Source organism: Oncorhynchus nerka, linkage group LG11, assembly GCF_034236695.1.
Source record: "Oncorhynchus nerka isolate Pitt River linkage group LG11, Oner_Uvic_2.0, whole genome shotgun sequence".
Lineage (NCBI taxonomy): Eukaryota > Metazoa > Chordata > Actinopteri > Salmoniformes > Salmonidae > Oncorhynchus > Oncorhynchus nerka.
The window spans coordinates 16825110-16846275 of NC_088406.1; positions in this window are offsets into that span (position 1 = coordinate 16825110).

Below are 21166 nucleotides of genomic sequence, written 5' to 3' on the forward strand. Positions count from 1 at the left end.
GGTTAAGAGGGTAAGGAATGGGAGAGAAGGGATGAGAGAGTTAAGAGGGTTAAGAGGGTAAGAGGGATGGAGAGAGAAAGAGAGAGTTAAGAGGGTAAGGAATGGGGAGAGAAAGAGAGAGTTAAGAGGGTAAGGGATGGAGAGAGAAAGAGAGTTAAGAGGGTAAGGGATGGAGAGAGTTAAGAGGGTAAGGGATGGAGAGAGAAAGAGAGAGTTAAGAGGGTAAGGGATGGCGAGAGAAAGAGAGAGTTAAGAGGGTAAGGGATGGAGAGAGTTAAGAGGGTAAGGGATGGAGAGAGTTAAGAGGGTAAGGGATGGAGAGAGCGAAAGAGAGTTAAGAGGGTAAGGGATGGAGAGAGAGAGAGAGAGTTAAGAGGGTAAGGGATGGAGAGAGAGAGAGAGTTAAGAGGGTAAGGGATGGAGAGAGAGAGAGAGTTAAGAGGGTAAGGGATGGAGAGAGAGAGAGTTAAGAGGGTAAGGGATGGAGAGAGAAAGAGAGTTAAGAGGGTAAGGGATGGAGAGAGAAAGAGAGAGTTAAGAGGGTAAGGGATGGAGAGAGCGAAAGAGTTAAGAGGGTAAGGGATGGAGAGAGTTAAGAGGGTAAGGGATGGAGAGAGTTAAGAGGGTAAGGGATGGAGAGAGAAAGAGAGAGTTAAGAGGGTAAGGGATGGCGAGAGAAAGAGAGAGTTAAGAGGGTAAGGGATGGAGAGAGTTAAGAGGGTAAGGGATGGAGAGAGTTAAGAGGATAAGGGATGGAGAGAGAAAGAGAGAGTTAAGAGGGTAAGGGATGGAGAGAGAGAGAGAGTTAAGAGGGTAAGGAATGGAGAGAGAAAGAGAGAGTTAAGAGGGTAAGGGATGGAGAGAGAGAGAGAGTTAAGAGGGTAAGGGATGGAGAGAGAAAGAGAGTTAAGAGGGTAAGGGATGGAGAGAGAAAGAGAGAGTTAAGAGGGTAAGGGATGGAGAGAGCGAAAGAGTTAAGAGGGTAAGGGATGGAGAGAGTTAAGAGGGTAAGGGATGGAGAGAGTTAAGAGGGTAAGGGATGGAGAGAGAAAGAGAGAGTTAAGAGGGTAAGGGATGGCGAGAGAAAGAGAGAGTTAAGAGGGTAAGGGATGGAGAGAGTTAAGAGGGTAAGGGATGGAGAGAGTTAAGAGGGTAAGGGATGGAGAGAGAAAGAGAGAGTTAAGAGGGTAAGGGATGGAGAGAGAGAGAGAGAGTTAAGAGGGTAAGGAATGGAGAGAGAAAGAGAGAGTTAAGAGGGTAAGGGATGGAGAGAGAAAGAGAGAGTTAAGAGGGTAAGGGATGGAGAGAGAGAAAGAGTTAAGAGGGTAAGGGATGGAGAGAGAGAAAGAGTTAAGAGGGTAAGGAATGGAGAGAAAGAGAGAGTTAAGAGGGTAAGGAATGGGGAGAGAAAGAGAGAGTTAAGAGGGTAAGGGATGGAGAGAGAGAGAGAGTTAAGAGGGTAAGGAATGGCGAGAGAAAGAGAGAGTTAAGAGGGTAAGGGATGGAGAGAGAAAGAGAGAGTTAAGAGGGTAAGGGATGGAGAGAGTTAAGAGGGTAAGGGATGGAGAGAGAAAGAGAGAGTTAAGAGGGTAAGGGATGGAGAGAGTTAAGAGGGTAAGGGATGGAGAGAGTTAAGAGGGTAAGGGATGGAGAGAGAGAGTTAAGTTAAGAGGGTAAGGGATGGAGAGAGAGAGAGAGAGTTAAGAGGGTAAGGGATGGAGAGAGTTAAGAGGGTAAGGGATGGAGAGAGTTAAGAGGAGGGTAAGGGATAAGGGATGGAGGGAGAGAGAGAGTTAAGAGGGTAAGGGATGGAGAGAGAGAGAGAGTTAAGAGGGTAAGGGATGGAGAGAGAAAGAGTTAAGAGGGTTGGAGAGGGTAAGGGATGGATGAGAGAGAGAGAGTTAAGAGGGTAAGGGATGGAGAGAGAAAGAGAGTTAAGAGGGTAAGGGATGGAGAGAGAAAGAGAGAGTTAAGAGGGTAAGGGATGGAGAGAGCGAAAGAGTTAAGAGGGTAAGGGATGGAGAGAGTTAAGAGGGTAAGGGATGGAGAGAGTTAAGAGGGTAAGGGATGGAGAGAGAAAGAGAGAGTTAAGAGGGTAAGGGATGGAGAGAGAAAGAGAGTTAAGAGGGTAAGGGATGGAGAGAGTTAAGAGTAAGAGGATGGAGAGAGTTAAGAGGATAAGGGATGGAGGGAGAAGAGAGAGTTAAGAGGGTAAGGGATGGAGAGAGAGAGAGAGTTAAGAGGGTAAGGGAATGGAGAGAGAAAGAGAGTTAAGAGGGTAAGGGATGGAGAGAGAGAGAGAGTTAAGAGGGTAAGGGATGGAGAGAGAAAGAGAGTTAAGAGGGTAAGGGATGGAGAGAGAAAGAGAGAGTTAAGAGGGTAAGGGATGGAGAGAGAGAAAGAGTTAAGAGGGTAAGGGATGGAGAGAGTTAAGAGGGTAAGGGATGGAGAGAGTTAAGAGGGTAAGGGATGGAGAGAGAAAGAGAGAGTTAAGAGGGTAAGGGATGGAGAGAGAAAGAGAGAGTTAAGAGGGTAAGGGATGGAGAGAGTTAAGAGGGTAAGGGATGGAGAGAGTTAAGAGGGTAAGGGATGGAGAGAGAAAGAGAGAGTTAAGAGGGTAAGGGATGGAGAGAGAGAGAGTTAAGAGGGTAAGGGATGGAGAGAGAAAGAGAGAGTTAAGAGGGTAAGGGATGGAGAGAGAGAGAGAGTTAAGAGGGTAAGGGATGGAGAGAGAGAGTTAAGAGGGTAAGGGATGGAGAGAGAGAGAGTTAAGAGGGTAAGGGATGGAGAGAGAAAGAGAGAGTTAAGAGAGTAAGGGATGGAGAGAGAAAGAGAGTTAAGAGGGTAAGGGATGGAGAGAGAAAGAGAGAGTTAAGAGGGTAAGGAATGGAGAGAGAAAGAGAGAGTTAAGAGGGTAAGGGATGGAGAGAGAGAGAGAGTTAAGAGGGTAAGGGATGGAGAGAGAAAGAGAGTTAAGAGGGTAAGGGATGGAGAGAGAGAGAGAGAGAGAGAGAGTTAAGAGGGTAAGGGATGGAGAGAGAAAGAGAGTTCCATTACTGTGAAGTAGGGAGAGACCTCACTCTCTACAGGTCTCACGTCTCCAACAGAACAGGCAAGTAGTGTGGGGGACAAAACACCAAACACACACACACAAAGCACCTCTTATGTCTGTCCACATGACGTCATGGTGGAAAAATCCCCTTGGTCACATTACATCCTTACATTCCACAAACACACAGCAGACTGTCATACCCCCAAGTCCACGGGCTCTGTGACAGCCTGGGGACATTCGTGGACCCAGACACATGGTGGCTTTTAGAATAATGGTTTCAGTTGTGTTAAATGATTATGTGCCGAGAGAGCGGGAATCCTTTGCATTATCATTAACAACAGACACCTACATTGCTTCAGTGAAAACAATGTACTGAGCAAATGTCAAGTTGGCTTTACTAAATGACAGTACAGCAGACACTTGTGGATCCACACACATGGTGGCTTTTAGAACGTGTTAATAAGTGATGAGCCGAGGTCCTGGGACAGACAGAAGGACTGAATTCTATAAGCGACACCCATCCCTAGACTAACCATTCATGTCCCGTATAACCTAGGCCCTATTTGTCACTTCGTCTCTCTATAAACCAATCAATATCGCCCTGCAGACACGATGGGAAATTGTAGAAATACTGTATTATCTCTCTCTCATGAGAAGCATTGCTTTAATATTGCCTAAGCAACAATGTATACAATATACATTGTTATGAAATAATGAATGATAATTCTTATTTTTTATTTTTTAAATAACAACAATAAAATGTTAACAGTCAACAGTAGCAATATAATAAATATAAAAGGCTAAAGTTTGAAAATAAAACTAACTGTCATCCTCACCATTAGATCAGTACTACAACTACCATCATCATTACTACTACCATCATCATTACTACTACTACCATCATTACCACTACCATCATTACTACTACCATCATCATTACTACTACCATCATCATTACTACTACCATCATCATTACTACTACTACCATCATTACCACTACCATCATTACTACTACCATCATCAATACTACTACCATCATCATTACTACTACCATCATCAATACTACTACCATCATCATTACTACTACCATCATTACTACTACCATCATTACTACTACTACCATCATTACCACTACCATCATTACTACTACCATCACCATTACTACTACCATCATCATTACCACTACCATCATCATTACTACTACTACCATCATTACCACTACCATCATTACTACTACCATCACCATTACTACTACCATCATCATTACAACTACTACCATCATCATTACTACTACTACCATCATTACTACTACCATCACCATTACTACTACCATCATCATTACCACTACCATCATCATTACTACTACTACCATCATTACTACTACCATCATCATTACTACTACCATCATCAATACTACTACCATCATCATTACTACTACCATCATCAATACTACTACCATCATCAATACTACTACCATCAGCAATACTACTACCATATTTACTACTACCATCATCAACACTACTACCATCATCAATACTACTACCATCATTACTACTACCATCATCAATACTACTACCATCATTACTACTACCATCATCAATACTACTACCATCATCAATACTACTACCATCATTACTACTACCATCATCAATACTACTACCATCATCAATACTACTACCATCATCAATACTACTGCCATCATCAATACTACTACCATCATCATTACTACTACCATCATCAATACTACTACCATCATCATTACAGCTACCATCATCATTACAGTACCATCATCATTACTACTACTACCATCATCATTACTACTACCATCATCATTACTACTACTACCATCATCATTACTACTACCATCATCATTACTACTACTACCATCATCATTACTACTACTACCATCATCATTACTACTACTACCATCATCATTACTACTACCATCATCATTACAACTACCATCATCATTACTACTACTACCATCATCATTACTACTACCATCATCATTACTACTACTACCATCATCATTACTACTGCCATCATCAATACTACTACCATCATCATTACTACTACCATCATCAATACTACTACCATCATCATTACAGCTACCATCATCAATACTACTGCCATCATCAACACTACTACCATCATCAATACTACTACCATCATCATTACAGCTACCATCATCATTACTACTGCCATCATCAATACTACTACCATCATCAATACTACTACCATCATCAATACTACTGCCATCATCAATACTACTACCATCATCATTACTACTACCATCATCAATACTACTACCATCATCAATACTACTACCATCATCATTACAGCTACCATCATCATTACTACTACTAACATCATTATTACTACAACTACCATCATCATTACTACTACTACCATCATCATTACTACTACCATCATCATTACTACTACTACCATCATCATTACTACTACTACCATCATCATTACAACTACTAACATCATTATTACTACAACTACCATCATCATTACTACTACCATCATCATTACTACTACCATCATCATTACAACTACCATCATCATTACTACTACCATCATCATTACTACTACCATCATCATTACAGCTACCATCATCATTACTACTACCATCATCATTACAACTACCATCATCATTACTACTACCATCATCATTATTACTACTACCATCATCATTACTACTACCATCATTACAGCTACCATCATCATTACTACTACTACCATCATCATTACTACTACCATCATCATTACCACTACCATCATCATTACTACTACCATCATCATTACCACTACCATCATCATTACTACTACCATCATCATTACCACTACCATCATCATTACTACTACCATCATCATTACCACTACCATCATCATTACTACTACCATCATCATTACCACTACCATCATCATTACTACTACCATCATCATTACCACTACCATCATCATTACTACTACCATCATCATTACTACTACTACCATCATTACCACTACCATCATTACTACTACCATCACCATTACTACTACCATCATCATTACCACTACCATCATCATTACTACTACTACCATCATTACCACTACCATCATTACTACTACCATCACCATTACTACTACCATCATCATTACAACTACTACCATCATCATTACTACTACTACCATCATTACTACTACCATCACCATTACTACTACCATCATCATTACCACTACCATCATCATTACTACTACTACCATCATTACTACTACCATCATCATTACTACTACCATCATCAATACTACTACCATCATCATTACTACTACCATCATCAATACTACTACCATCATCAATACTACTACCATCAGCAATACTCATATTTACTACTACCATCATCAACACTACTACCATCATCAATACTACTACCATCATTACTACTACCATCATCAATACTACTACCATCATTACTACTACCATCATCAATACTACTACCATCATCAATACTACTACCATCATTACTACTACCATCATCAATACTACTACCATCATCAATACTACTACCATCATCAATACTACTACCATCATCATTACTACTACCATCATCAATACTACTACCATCATCATTACAGCTACCATCATCATTACAGCTACCATCATCATTACTACTACTAACATCATTATTACTACAACTACCATCATCATTACTACTACTACCATCATCATTACTACTACCATCATCATTACTACTACTACCATCATCATTACTACTACCATCATCATTACTACTACTACCATCATCATTACTACTACTACCATCATCATTACTACTACCATCATCATTACTACTACCATCATCATTACAACTACCATCATCATTACTACTACTACCATCATCATTACTACTACCATCATCATTACTACTACTACCATCATCATTACTACTGCCATCATCAATACTACTACCATCATCATTACTACTACCATCATCAATACTACTACCATCATCATTACAGCTACCATCATCAATACTACTGCCATCATCAATACTACTACCATCATCAATACTACTACCATCATCATTACAGCTACCATCATCATTACTACTGCCATCATCAATACTACTACCATCATCAATACTACTACCATCATCAATACTACTGCCATCATCAATACTACTACCATCATCATTACTACTACCATCATCAATACTACTACCATCATCAATACTACTACCATCATCATTACAGCTACCATCATCATTACTACTACTAACATCATTATTACTACAACTACCATCATCATTACTACTACTACCATCATCATTACTACTACCATCATCATTACTACTACTACCATCATCATTACAACTACTAACATCATTATTACTACAACTACCATCATCATTACTACTACCATCATCATTACTACTACCATCATCATTACAACTACCATCATCATTACTACTACCATCATCATTACTACTACCATCATCATTACAGCTACCATCATCATTACTACTACCATCATCATTACAACTACCATCATCATTACTACTACCATCATCATTATTACTACTACCATCATCATTACTACTACCATCATTACAGCTACCATCATCATTACTACTACTACCATCATCATTACTACTACCATCATCATTACCACTACCATCATCATTACTACTACCATCATCATTACCACTACCATCATCATTACTACTACCATCATCATTACCACTACCATCATCATTACTACTACCATCATCATTACCACTACCATCATCATTACTACTACCATCATCATTACCACTACCATCATCATTACCACTACCATCATCATTACCACTACCATCATCATTACTACTACCATCATCATTACTACTACCATCATCATTACCACTACCATCATCATCACCACTACTACTACTTGTGAGGATCGACGCTGGAGACAGGAAGCAGGTACAGGGAGAACATTTAATAAATAACGGACACAAAACAGTACAGGAACAGCGTCTGGACAGGGGACAAAGTATCGAGATCAATGCAGACACAGGGAACAAACATAGGAAATAGACAGATAAAGGGGAGGCGATCAAATAGTTTGGTCGGTCCAATGAGGCGCAGGTGTGCGTAACGAAGGGGACAGGTGTGTGTAATGATAGGCGGTCTGGTGCCCTCGAGCACAGGAGAGGGAGAGTGGGAGGAGGCGTGACACTACCACCACCACCATCATTAAACTGATATCATTACCATCACCCCTACTCCCCATATAACTACTATTTGGAATAATAATCACAACAGTAATAACAAGAATACTAATAATAAGTAAGTTTCTGCTTACTATACTGATGTTATTTTTCAGTGTCCTCCAGGCTGTCCCAGGCTAATACATATTTGGCTGCAAGAGGAGCCGTTAAGGCACTGCTTACTATACTGATGTTATTATTCAGTGTCCTTCAGGCTCTTCAGTGTCCTTCAGGCTGTCCCAGGCTAATACATATTTGGCTGAAAGAGGAGCTGTGGCTCCTTTGCCCATGAGTATTCTTTGTTTTTCCTCTGGGTTTAATAAGTTAACGTTTTGAATAAATGTAGTAATTTCTGTGAATAATGAATCTCTTGGTGATGAATATTTATCACAGTAAAGGAGAAAGTGCATCTCTGTTTCTACCTCCCCTGTTGTGCAGTGACCACATACACGCTCCTCTTTGAGTAGCCATGTCTTTTTATGTCTGCCGGTTTCTATTGCCAATTGGTGGTCACTCAGCCTGTACTTGGTAAGGATCTGTCTCTGCTTCGTATCTCTGACAGAGTAGAGATAATCAGCCAATTCTTATTCTCTGTTCAGGGTCAGATAGCAATTTAGTCGGCGTTGGGATTTTGTTTCGTTTTTCCAATGTTGTAAATATGAGTCCTATGATTGGTTCATGATTTTGTTTGTTTGAATTGTTTATTTTGAAGCAGTGCTGGTGTCAACTTGATAGGTGAGGTCCAACACCAGCTGACTGAGAAGGTTCATTTATAATTGTGTTTCTGACATCTGTTTTTTTTCCCTGGATTTTTTATTTACTCCCAGGACCCAATTATGTAAATGTTGCTCTAGAATGTTAAGGTTCTGTTGAAGACCTTCTTTGGTTAGTGATAGAAGAAACAAATGATCAGCATATAGCAGTCCTGGGGCTGGAGAATGGTCCAACATGTCTGCTATTTCATTGATATAAATGTTGAAGGGTTTGGACTCAAACTGCAGCCTTGTCTCACACCTCAACGTTTATAAATAACTATGTTCTTGGATTTTTGATTTTATTGCACACTTGTTTTCTGTGTACATACATTTTATTAAGTCAGTACACCTTACCACCAGCCCACTTTGGAGAATTCTGAAGAATAGACCTGTGTGTCAAATATCAATTGAATAAATTAAGAACATACTTTGAGCTCTTTTTTTGGTGGAAGTGGTTATTAATTAGTGTGTGAGGTGTATTTATGGTCAGTAGTGTGATGGTGGTTATTAATTAGTGTGTGAGGTGTATTTATGGTCATAGTGTGATGGTGGTTATTAATTAGTGTGTGTGAGGTGTATATATGGTCAGTAGTGTGATGGTGTGTATTTATGGTCAGTAGTGTGATGGTGGTTATTCATTAGTGTGTGAGGTGTATTTATGGTCAGTAGTGTGATGGTGGTTATTAATTAGTGTGTGAGGTGTATTTATGGTCAGTAGTGTGATGGTGATTATTAATTAGTGTGTGTGAGGTGTATATATGGTCAGTAGTGTGATGGTGTGTATTTATGGTCAGTAGTGTGATGGTGGTTATTCATTAGTGTGTGAGGTGTATTTATGGTCAGTAGTGTGATGGTGGTTATTAATTAGTGTGTGAGGTGTATTTATGGTCAGTAGTGTGATGGTGGTTATTAATTAGTGTGTGAGGTGTATATATGGTCAGTAGTGTGATGGTGTGTATATATGGTCAGTAGTGTGATGGTGTTTATTAATTAGTGTGTGAGGTGTATTTATGGTCAGTAGTGTGATGGTGGTTAGTGTGATGTATTTATGGTCAGTAGTGTGATGGTGTTTATTAATTAGTGTGTGAGGTGTATTTATGGTCAGTAGTGTGATGGTGGTTATTAATTAGTGTGTGAGGTGTATATATGGTCAGTAGTGTGATGGTGTTTATTAATTAGTGTATGTGAGGTGTATATATGGTCAGTAGTGTGATGGTGGTTATTAATGTATATATGGTCAGTAGTGTGATGGTGTTATTATTAGTGTGTGAGGTGTATATATGGTCAGTAGTGTGATGGTGTTTATTCATTAGTGTGTGAGGTGTATATATGGTCAGTAGTGTGATGGTGGTTATTAATTAGTGTGTGAGGTGTATTTATGGTCAGTAGTGTGATGGTGGTTATTAATTAGTGTGTGAGGTGTATATATGGTCAGTAGTGTGATGGTGTATATATGGTCAGTAGTGTGATGGTGTTTATTAATTAGTGTATGTGAGGTGTATATATGGTCAGTAGTGTGATGGTGGTTATTAATTAGTGTGTGTGAGGTGTATATATGGTCAGTAGTGTGATGGTGGTTATTAATTAGTGTCTGAGGTGTATTTATGGTCAGTAGTGCGATGTTTAGGGAGAAAAACAATTTGACATTTACTTACATATATTTTTTTCTTGGAGAAAGGTTTGGATTCTTCCAAGTTGCTGTTTTTGCATATTCCCCTGTAATTACTGGGGTCTGATTTGTCTCCACTTTTGTGGATAGGGGAGATGAGCCCCTGGTTCCAGACATCAGGGAAGCAGTTTGTACTATGTTAAAAAATGTATGCACAGCATTTTGCAACTCAGGTGGGCTGTTTTTCAGCATTTCATTTCTGATGTTACAGTATCTAGACCACAAGTCTTCTTTGTTTTATTTTATTTTATCTTTTGATTTAGTTCTTGTTTGTAAGGACTGACCCCGGAGATGAGAAGCAGGTACGGGGAGTCAAACATTTAATCGGAAACAGACAGACAGAACAAGACAGGAACAGCCTCAGCACACAGGTAGACAAGGATATATGACAGTCAATGCAGAAGCAGGGAACAGATCAGGGAACCAGAGAGATATAGGGAAGGTATTGAGAGGTGATTGAGTCCAATAATCGCTGATGCGCATGATGGGAGAAGGCAGGTGTGCACATAGCTGGGGAGCCTGGCAGGGGGGGAGAGCAGGAGCAGGCGTGTCATTGTTGGGTTGTTGGGTAATCTAATGGATTTTGGTTGCTTTAATGACTGATTCAAGAATGTTACATTTTTGGTTAATTTCTAATTAGTAATGTTGCAAGTCTTTTGTGGGATGTTTTTGTATAGATTATTAAAATATGTTTTCCAAATTCCTTCATCTTGTGTGGCTAATTCTTATGGCTTTGTCGTGCTTAAATTGCTCCATTATTGGTATAATTAAATGTATTGCGTTTCAGTGTATGTTTACACTGTTTGAGTTTCAAAGTGTAGCTCTGGGTGGATTTGCTGCTTATGTTTTTCATTTGACGTTTGTATTAGATGTTCCACAAGAGCAGAAGAGCGGCTCTGTGACCGTCCGTCTCCCAGGGTAGGAGTGAGTATTAAGTTATCATCGTTTTCCGCCAACCCCTTTCTGCTTCCCAGTTCACTGGCTGCTGTCCCTCAAGTCTCTACAGCTCTAGTGAACTTCATCAACCAGGCCCTCACCTTCTCCCTGAACTTAACTTCACCCTCACCGTGGGACCCATGCACCAGGACAGCCTTCTCTTCTTCATCACCCTCACCGTGGGACCCATGTACCAGGACAGCCTTCTCTTCTTCATCACCCTCACCGTGGGACCCATGCACCAGGACAGCCTTCTCTTCTTCATCACCCTCACCGTGGGACCATTGCACCAGGACAGCCTTCTCTTCTTCATCACCCTCACCGTGGGACCCATGCACCAGGACAGCCTTCTCTTCTTCATCACCCTCACCGTGGGACCATTGCACCAGGACAGCCTTCTCTTCTTCATCACCCTCACCGTGGGACCCATGCACCAGGACAGCCTTCTCTTCTTCATCACCCTCACTGTGGGACCCATGCACCAGGACAGCCTTCTCTTCTTCATCACCCTCACCGTGGGACCCATGCACCAGGACAGCCTTCTCTTCTTCATCACCCTCACCGTGGGACCCATGCACCAGGACAGCCTTCTCTTCTTCATCACCACATCACCATAGAGACATTTAATATGTCATATTATGGCTATTTACAGTGATGTAACAATGTGCAAATAGTTAAAATACAAAAGGGAAAATATTTCAAAATAAATATGAGTTGTATTTACTATGGTGTTTGTTCTTCACTGGTTGACCTTTTCTTGTGGCAACAGGTCACACATCTGCTGCTGTGATGGCACACTGTGCGCACTGTTATTTCCCACAATAAATATGGGTGTTTATCAAAATTGGGTTTGTTTTCAAATTCTTTGTGGGTCTGTGTAATCTGAAGGAAATATCGGTCTCTAATATGGTTATACATTTGGCAGGAGGTTAGGAAGTGCATCTCAGTTTCCACCTCATTTTGTGGGCAGTGTGCACCTAGCCTAGTCTTCTCTTGAGAGGCAGGTCTCTCTCTCAGTTTAAAGGGCTTTATTGGCATGGGAAACACATGTATACATTACAAAAGCAAATCTCTCACACACACACACACACACACAAAATCAGGACCAGGTACGGAGGTACTTGATGCTGGATCCTTGTTAGACATACAGCCAACCGTGTCACCCAATCCGACACAAACACACACACTGAGCACACTCAAAACTCCTACACCTACCTGCTGCTACAATTAGCACCTGAGTATCGGTCACAGTGCGCACACACACACTCGTGTGATGTTGGTAACCCTGTAGGGCAGTGTGTGTGTGTTGACTATCCTTGAGTGCTTATGTGGGTGTGTGCTCATGGACATGCTCAATTGTACGTGAGGATAGTGTGTGTGTGTGTGTGTGTACCCAGGGTGACACTTTAAACAGAGTGGAAAATGTGAGGATGAGTGTATGGGTGGGAGAGATCGCTTTGAGTCATTCTGTCATTCTCAACCCACACACAAACTGCCCGAGCCCGCCCAAAAAACACACACACAGACACACACTGTCCCCTCACACCCAAAACACACCAGCCCTCCGAACACAAAGACACACACTTCCACTCCTCATAGTACCAGTGATAGGCAAGTAGGTGTGTGTGTGTGTGTGTGTGTGTGTGTGTGTGTGTGTGTGTGTGTGTGTGTGTGTGTGTGTGTGTGTGTGTGTGTGTGTGTGTGTGTGTGTGTGTGTGTGTAAAGTTGACCCCACTAACAGTGAAGTCTGTATTAGCAAAATCCAACAGCATTCATGAGTGCTCACATTAGAGATGACAACATACTGCACAACCAGCATTCTCTCAATCACGCTACACACACCCACACACCCATTAAATCCATGCCTCTTATATATGTACGGTGGCCCTAACCATGTCAAACCCACAACACATACACCCGCTCTCAAAAGCACAAACACTAAAACATTTACACTTTTATCCAGAAGTAGACAGTTCACAGTTATTGAGTACAGCAACAAAACGGTGAACCATCACAACCTCTCCTCTCCTCTCCTCTCCTCTCCTCTCCTCTCCTCTCCTCTCCTCTCCTCTCCTCTCCTCTCCTCTCCTCTCCTCACAGCCACTCTCTCCTCCCCTCTCCTCTCCTCACAACCACTCTCTCCTCCCCTCTCCTCTCCTCACAACCACTCTCTCCTCCCCTCCCATCACAACCACTCTCTCCTCTTCTCTCCTCTCCTCACAACCACTCTCTCCTCTCCTCTCCTCTCCTCTCGTCACATCACAGCCACTCTCCTCTCCTATCATCACAGCCACTCTCTCTCCTCTCCTCTCCTCTCCTCTCCTCTCCTCTCCTCTCCTCTCCTCTCCTCTCCTCTTCTCTTCTCTTCTCTTCTCTTCTCTTCTCTTCTCTTCTCTTCTCTTCTCTTCTCTTCTCTTCTCTTCTCTTCTCTTCTCTTCTCTTCTCTTCTCTTCTCTTCTCTTCTCTTCTCTCTCCTCTCCTCTCCTCTCCTCTCCTCACAGCCACTCTCTCCTCCCCTCTCCTCTCCTCACAACCACTCTCCTCCCCTCCCCTCTCCTCTCCTCACAACCACTCTCTCCTCCCATCTCCTCTCCTCCCAACCACTCTCTCCTCCCATTTCTTCTCCTCCCATCACAACCACTCTCTCCTCCCCTCCCATCACAACCACTCTCTCCTCTTCTCTCCTCTCCTCACAACCACTCTCTCCTCCCCTGTCCTCTCCTCCCATCACCACCACTCTCTCCTCTCCTCTCCCCACAAGCACTCTCTCCTCTCCTGTCCTCTCCTCCCAACTACTCTCTCCTCTCCTCTCCTCCCATCACAGCCACTCTCTCCTCCCCTCTCCTCTCATCCACTCTCTCCTCTCCTCCCCTCTCCTCTCCTCACAACCACTCGCTCCTCTCCTCTCCTCCCATCACAGCCACTCTCTCCTCTCCTCCCATCACAACCACTCTCTCCTCCCCTCTCCTCCCATCACAGCACCTCTCCTCTCCTCTCCTCTCCTCTCCTCTCATCACAGCCACTCTCTCCTCTCCTCTTCCTCTCGTCTCCTCTCCTCTCCTCACAACCACTCTCTCCTCTCCTCCCATCACACCACTCGCTCCTCTCCTCCCATCACACCACTCGATCCTCTCCTCTCCTCCCCTCTCCTTTTATTACCTATTCTCTCCTCTTCTGTTCTCTGCTGCTGAAACATTATTGATGCTGCCCAGATAAATAAACTCCCTTGAAGAAAGAAATATCCTCATCAAAGTGAATTTATAACAGGCTGGCACACACACCCACACAGGCAAAAAAACATCAGAAGCAAGGAGATCACGTGAGCTGTTCTTTCTGCACCGGGGTTGTTGCTTTTAGTGAAGTTACCAACTCTACCATATTCCACACACACATTAAATCAATGCATTATTAGGCATATATCCCATTTAAACACACAAACTCTCTCTTTCTCTGTTTCTCTCTCTGACACACCAGCCGGGTCTCAGACTAGACGTAACATAGTATATGAAATCTGGGACACACAAATTAGTATGATATGTTACGTTTGGTATAGTTCCATAAGACAGATGGTTACTTAAAACTTCTTCGGGGTAGGGGGCAGTATTTGGAAGTTTGGAAACTGAGGTGCCCAAAGTAAATTGCCTGCTACTCAGGCCTAGAAGTTAGGATATGCATACAATTGATTGTATATGATAGAAAACACTCTGAAGTTTCTAAAACTGTTTGAATGATGTCTGTGAGTATAACAGAACGTATTTGGCAGGCGAAACCCCGAGCACAATCCATCCAGGGATTTTTTTTTCGGTCAATCTGTTTTCCATTAGGTTTCTATGGCAAGCCCGTTTTAATAGAAATATGTTTGCAGTTCCTATCGCTTCCACTAGATGTCAACAGTCTTTAGAAATTGGTTGAGGTTTTTCCTTTGTGTAATGAAGATGCAGCCCTGTTCAGAACGAGGGAAGAGTGAAGTGTACTGTTTGTTAGAGGCACGTGACCTGAAAGCTCACTACACTTTGTTTTCCTCCGGTATTGAACACAGTTTATCCAGTCTCAAATTTATCGATTATTTACGTTAAAAATACCTAAAGTTGTATTAGGAAAGTTGTTTGAAATGTTTGGACAAAGATTACAGGTAACTTATTAGGTATTTTGTAGTCATGTTGCTCGAGTTGGAACCGGTGTTTTTCTGGATCAAACGCGCCAAATAAATGGACATTTTGGATATATAACGACAGAATTAATCGAACAAAATGACAGTTTGTGAAGTTTAAGAAACATATTGGACAGAACAGCCAACAGAAGAAGATCTTCAAAGGTAAGGCATGAATTATATGGTTATTTCTGAGTTTTGTGCCGCGCCTGGCAGGATGAAATATGATTGTCTGTGTTTGTTTCATGGGGTGCTGTCCTCGGCTAATCACATGGTTTGCTTTCGCCATAAAGCCTTTTTGAAATCTGACACTGTGGCAGGATTAACAACAAGTCAAGCTTTAATTTGACATTGCATGTGTATTTTCAAGAAGGTTAAATATTTACAATTCTGTAGTTTGAATTTCACGCCCTGCAATTTCACTGGATGTTGACCAGGTGGGACGCTACCGTCCCACGTACCCTAGAGAGGTTTTAACCCTTTAACCTAACACCTAAACTTAACCCTAACACTAACTCCTAGCCTAGCTAACATTAGCCACCTAGCTAGAATTCGTAACATATTGTATGTTTTGCACATTTTTATCATATAAAACGAATTGTAATTTGTAACATATCATACGAAATGGTTGATGGATATCCACAAATTAATACATACCATACAAAACATAATATATCATAATAAATATTTTTTTCCGGTTTACATACAGAATAGTACAAAATCCTTTGAGACCAGGTTGGACACACACACATTCCTGTAGCATCACTTTGCTTTGCAGTAGACTCTCTAGAGATACATTCCGGTAAACTCTTGATGAGATGGGTGAGTGAACAACCCTGGACACCTGAGAAAACACTTACACATTGCCTAGAACAGAGCCTGTCAATCAACCCAGAGCACAGGCACAGCATCAGATACAAATTGTGTTGAACAAATAGCTTTATGAATAGCTCTCTCCATGCATCTCTTTCACTTTATCACACAAAATAAAACACACCCGGGTCTGTAGCACTTACATATCGGAAGCAGCGGACTGGTGCTGCTGGCTACGGCAGAGGAGCGCGTGTCCACACGCTTGCCCCATCGCGCATTCTGCCTTGCGCCTCCTGGTAGCTGCTACACACACCGAAAACGCTAGCTGCCTTCCTCGAGCCTTGCAGAGCCTTAAGCGATGTGAGAAGGGAGTGTCGGGAGGACGGAGGGAATGGGGTGTTACCGTTGATAAAGGGACGAGAGGATGGATGGATGCTCTTATCTCTCTCTCTCTCTGGCCTCTCCTCCCCTGCGCAGTCAGCACGCGGGGATTGGTGATGCTTCAGTAAGTACAGCAGCTTTGTGGTCTAGAGCAAGGGCAGATAACTGGAACAGAGCGCTAGCGGCGGCAACATTACAGGGAGAGCGTGTGTTGCCTGCCGCCAATCAGCTCCGGTAGTTTTACCACTGGTCTCTCGATTATCCTTCTGATTTCAGACAGTCAGAGTGATTTATTTTGCCAGTCAGTCTGTAAACTTCCCGGTAGCCCTTTCCAAAGGCCCTGAGATCCATCAGGTGGTCACAGTGAGATGAATAAAGGATGGATACGGTAGTTTATACTGTGTTTTCTTCCGGTATACAATTAATCACAATTCAAATCTGTAGGAAATAGACTATCATAGTCCATCCCAACTCAGCATCTCTACAGTTAGGACTAATTCTCCTCAACAACGTGACTGCCAATATCTCCTCAACAACGTGACTGCCATGCCTCTGAGTAGCGCATTCATCTGGAGGAGGCTGGCTGACATATGGAGTGTTACACACGCCTCTATGAAGAGGGAACGCAACACCCTGCTACAAGGGTGGCTAACATATGGAGGAGGGTGGCTGACATATGGAGGAGGGTGGCTGACATATGGAGGAGGGTGGCTGACATATGGAGTGTTACACACGCCTCTATGAAGAGGGAACGCAACACCCTGCTACAAGGGTGGCTAACATATGGAGGAGGGTGGCTGACATATGGAGGAGGCTGGCTGACATATGGAGTGTTACACACGCCTCTATGAAGAGGGAACGCAACACCCTGCTACAAGGGTGGCTAACATATGGAGGAGGGTGGCTGACATATGGAGGAGGGTGGCTGACATATGGAGGAGGGTGGCTGACATATGGAGGATGGAGACTGGCTGACATATGGTGGAGGGTGGCTGACATATGGAGGAGGGTGGCTGACATATGGAGGAGGGTGGCTGACATATGGAGGATGGTGGCTGACATATGGAGGATGGTGGCTGGCTAACATATGGAGGATGGAGGCTGGCTGACATATGGTGGAGGGTGGCTGACATATGGAGGAGGGTGGCTGACATATGGAGGAGGGTGGCTGGCTGGCTGACATATGGAGGAGGGAGGCTGGCTGACATATGGAGGAGGGAGGCTGGCTGACATATGGAGGAGGGAGGCTGGCTGACATATGGAGGAGGCTGGCTGACATGGAGGAGGGTGGCTGACATATGGAGGAGGGTGGCTGGCTGACATATAGAGGAGGGTGGCTGGCTGACATATGGAGGAGGGTGGCTGACATATGGAGGAGGGTGGCTGACACATGGAGGAGGGTGGCTGGCTGACATATAGAGGAGGGTGGCTGACATATGGAGAAGGCTGGCTGACATATGAGGGAGGCTGGCTGACATATGAGGGAGGGTGGCTGACATATGGAGGAGGGTGGCTGGCTGACACATGGAGGAAAGAGGCTGGCTGACATATGGAGGAGAGAGGCTGGCTGACACATGGAGGAGGGAGGCTGGCTGACACATGGAGGAGGGAGGCTGGCTGACATATGGAGAAGGGTGGCTGGCTGACAAATGGAGGAGGCTGGCTACCATATGGAGAAGGGTGGCTGGCTGACATATGGAGAAGGGTGGCTGGCTGACATATGGAGAAGGGTGGCTGGCTGACATATGGAGAAGGGTGGCTGGCTGACATATGGAGGAGGATGGCTGGCTGACATATGGAGGAGGGAGGCTCACATACGGAGAAGAGTGGCTGACATATGGAGGAGGCTGACTGACATTTGGAGGAGGATGGCTGACATATGGAGGAGGGTGGGAGCTGACGTATGGAAGACGCTGGCTGACAGACATATGAGGAGGGTGGCTGGCTGACATATGGACGAGGGTGGCTGGCTGACATATGTAGGAGGGTGGCTGACATATGGAGGAGGGTGGCTGGCTGACACATGGAGGAAAAAGGCTGGCTGACATATGGAGGAGGGAGGCTGGCTGACACATGGAGGAGTGTTGCTGGCTGACATATGGAGGAAAGAGGCTGGCTGACACATGGAGGAGGGAGGCTGGATGACACATGGAGGAGGGTGGCTGGCTGACATATGGAGGAGGGTGGCTGGCTGACATATGGAGGAGGGTGGCTGGCTGACATATGGAGGAGGGTGGCTGACATATGGAGGAGGGTGGCTGGCTGACATATGGAGGAGGGAGGCTGACATATGGTGGAGGGTGGCTGGCTGACATATGAGGGAGGGTGGCTCGCTGACATATGGAGGAGGGTGGCTGGCTGACATATGGAGGAGGGTGGCTGGCTGACATATGGAGGAGGGTGGCTGGCTGGCTGACATATGGAGGAGGGAGGCTGACATATAAGGGAGGGTGGCTGACATATAAGGGAGGGTGGCTGACATATGGAGGAGGCTGGCTGACTTATGGAGGAGCGTGGCTGGCTGACATATGGTGGAGGGAGGCTGGCTGACATATGGAGGATGGAGGCTGGCTGACACAGGAGGAGGGCGGCTGGCTGACATATGGAGGAGAAAGGCTCACATATGGAGAAGATTGGCTGACATATGGAGGAGGGAGGCTGGCTGACATATGGAGGAGGGTGGCTGGCTGACATATGGAGGAGGCTGGCTGACCCAGGAGGAGGGTGGCTGGCTGACATCTGGAGGAGGGTGGCTGGCTGACATCTGGAGGAGGGTGGCTGGCTGACATATGGAGGAGGGAGGCTGACATATGGAGGAGGTTGGCTGGCTGACGTATGGAGGAGGCTGGCTGACACATGGAGGAGGATGGCTGGCTGACATATGGACGAGGGTGGCTGGCATCCACCAAATGTCAGACATGGAGGAATGTGGCTCACATATGGAGGAGGGTGGCTGGCTGGCTGACATATGGTGGAGGGAGGCTGACATATGGTGGAGGGAGGCTGACATATGGAGGAGGGTGGCTGACATATGGAGGAGGGTGGCTAGCTGACATATGGAGGAGGGTGGATGGCTGACACATGGAGGAGGGTGGCTGGCTGACACATGGAGGAGGGTGGCTGGCTGACACATGGAGGAGGGTGGCTGGCTGACACATGGAGGAGGGTGGCTGGCTGACATATGGAGGAGGGAGACTGGCTGACATATGGAGGAGGGAGGCTGGCTGACATATGAGGGAGGGAGGCTGGCTGACACATGGAGGAGGGAGGCTGACATATGGAGGAGGGTGGCTGGCTGACATATGGAGGAGCGAGGCTGGCTGACACATGGAGGAGGGAGGCTGACATATGGAGGAGGGTGGCTGGCTGACATATGGAGGAGGGAGGCTGGCTGACATATGGAGAAGGGTGGCTGGCTGACATATGGAGGAGGCTGGCTACCATATGGAGAAGGGTGGCTGGCTGACATATGGAGAAGGGTGGCTGGCTGACATATGGAGAAGGGTGGCTGGCTGACATATGGAGGAGGATGGCTGGCTGACATATGGAGGATGGAGGCTCACATACGGAGAAGGGGGGCTGACATATGGAGGAGGCTGACTGACATTTGGATGAGGATGGCTGACATATGGAGGAGGGAAGCTGGCTGACATATGGAGGAGGTTGGCTGACACACGAGGAGGGAGGCTGACATACTGAGAAGGGTGGCTGGCTGACATATGGAGGAGGGTGGCTGGCTGACATTTGGAGGAGGGAGGCTGGCTGACACATGGAGGAGGGAGGCTGACATATGGAGGAGGGTGGCTGGCTGACATATGGAGGAGGGAGGCTGGCTGACATATGGAGGAGGGTGGCTGGCTGACATATGGAGGAGGGAGGCTGGCTGACATATGGAGGAGGGAGGCTGGCTGAGATATGGAGGAGGGTGGCTGACATATGGAGGAGGGAGGCTGGCTGACATATGGAGGAGGGTGGCTGGCTGACATACGGAGGAGGGAGGCTGACATATGGAGGAGGGAGGCTGACATATGGAGGAGGGTGGCTGGCTGACGTATGGAGGAGGCTGGCTGACACATGGAGGAGGGTGGCTGGCTGACATATGGAGGAGGGAGGCTCACATACGGAGGATGGTGGCTGGCTGACACATGGAGGAGGGTGGCTGACATATGG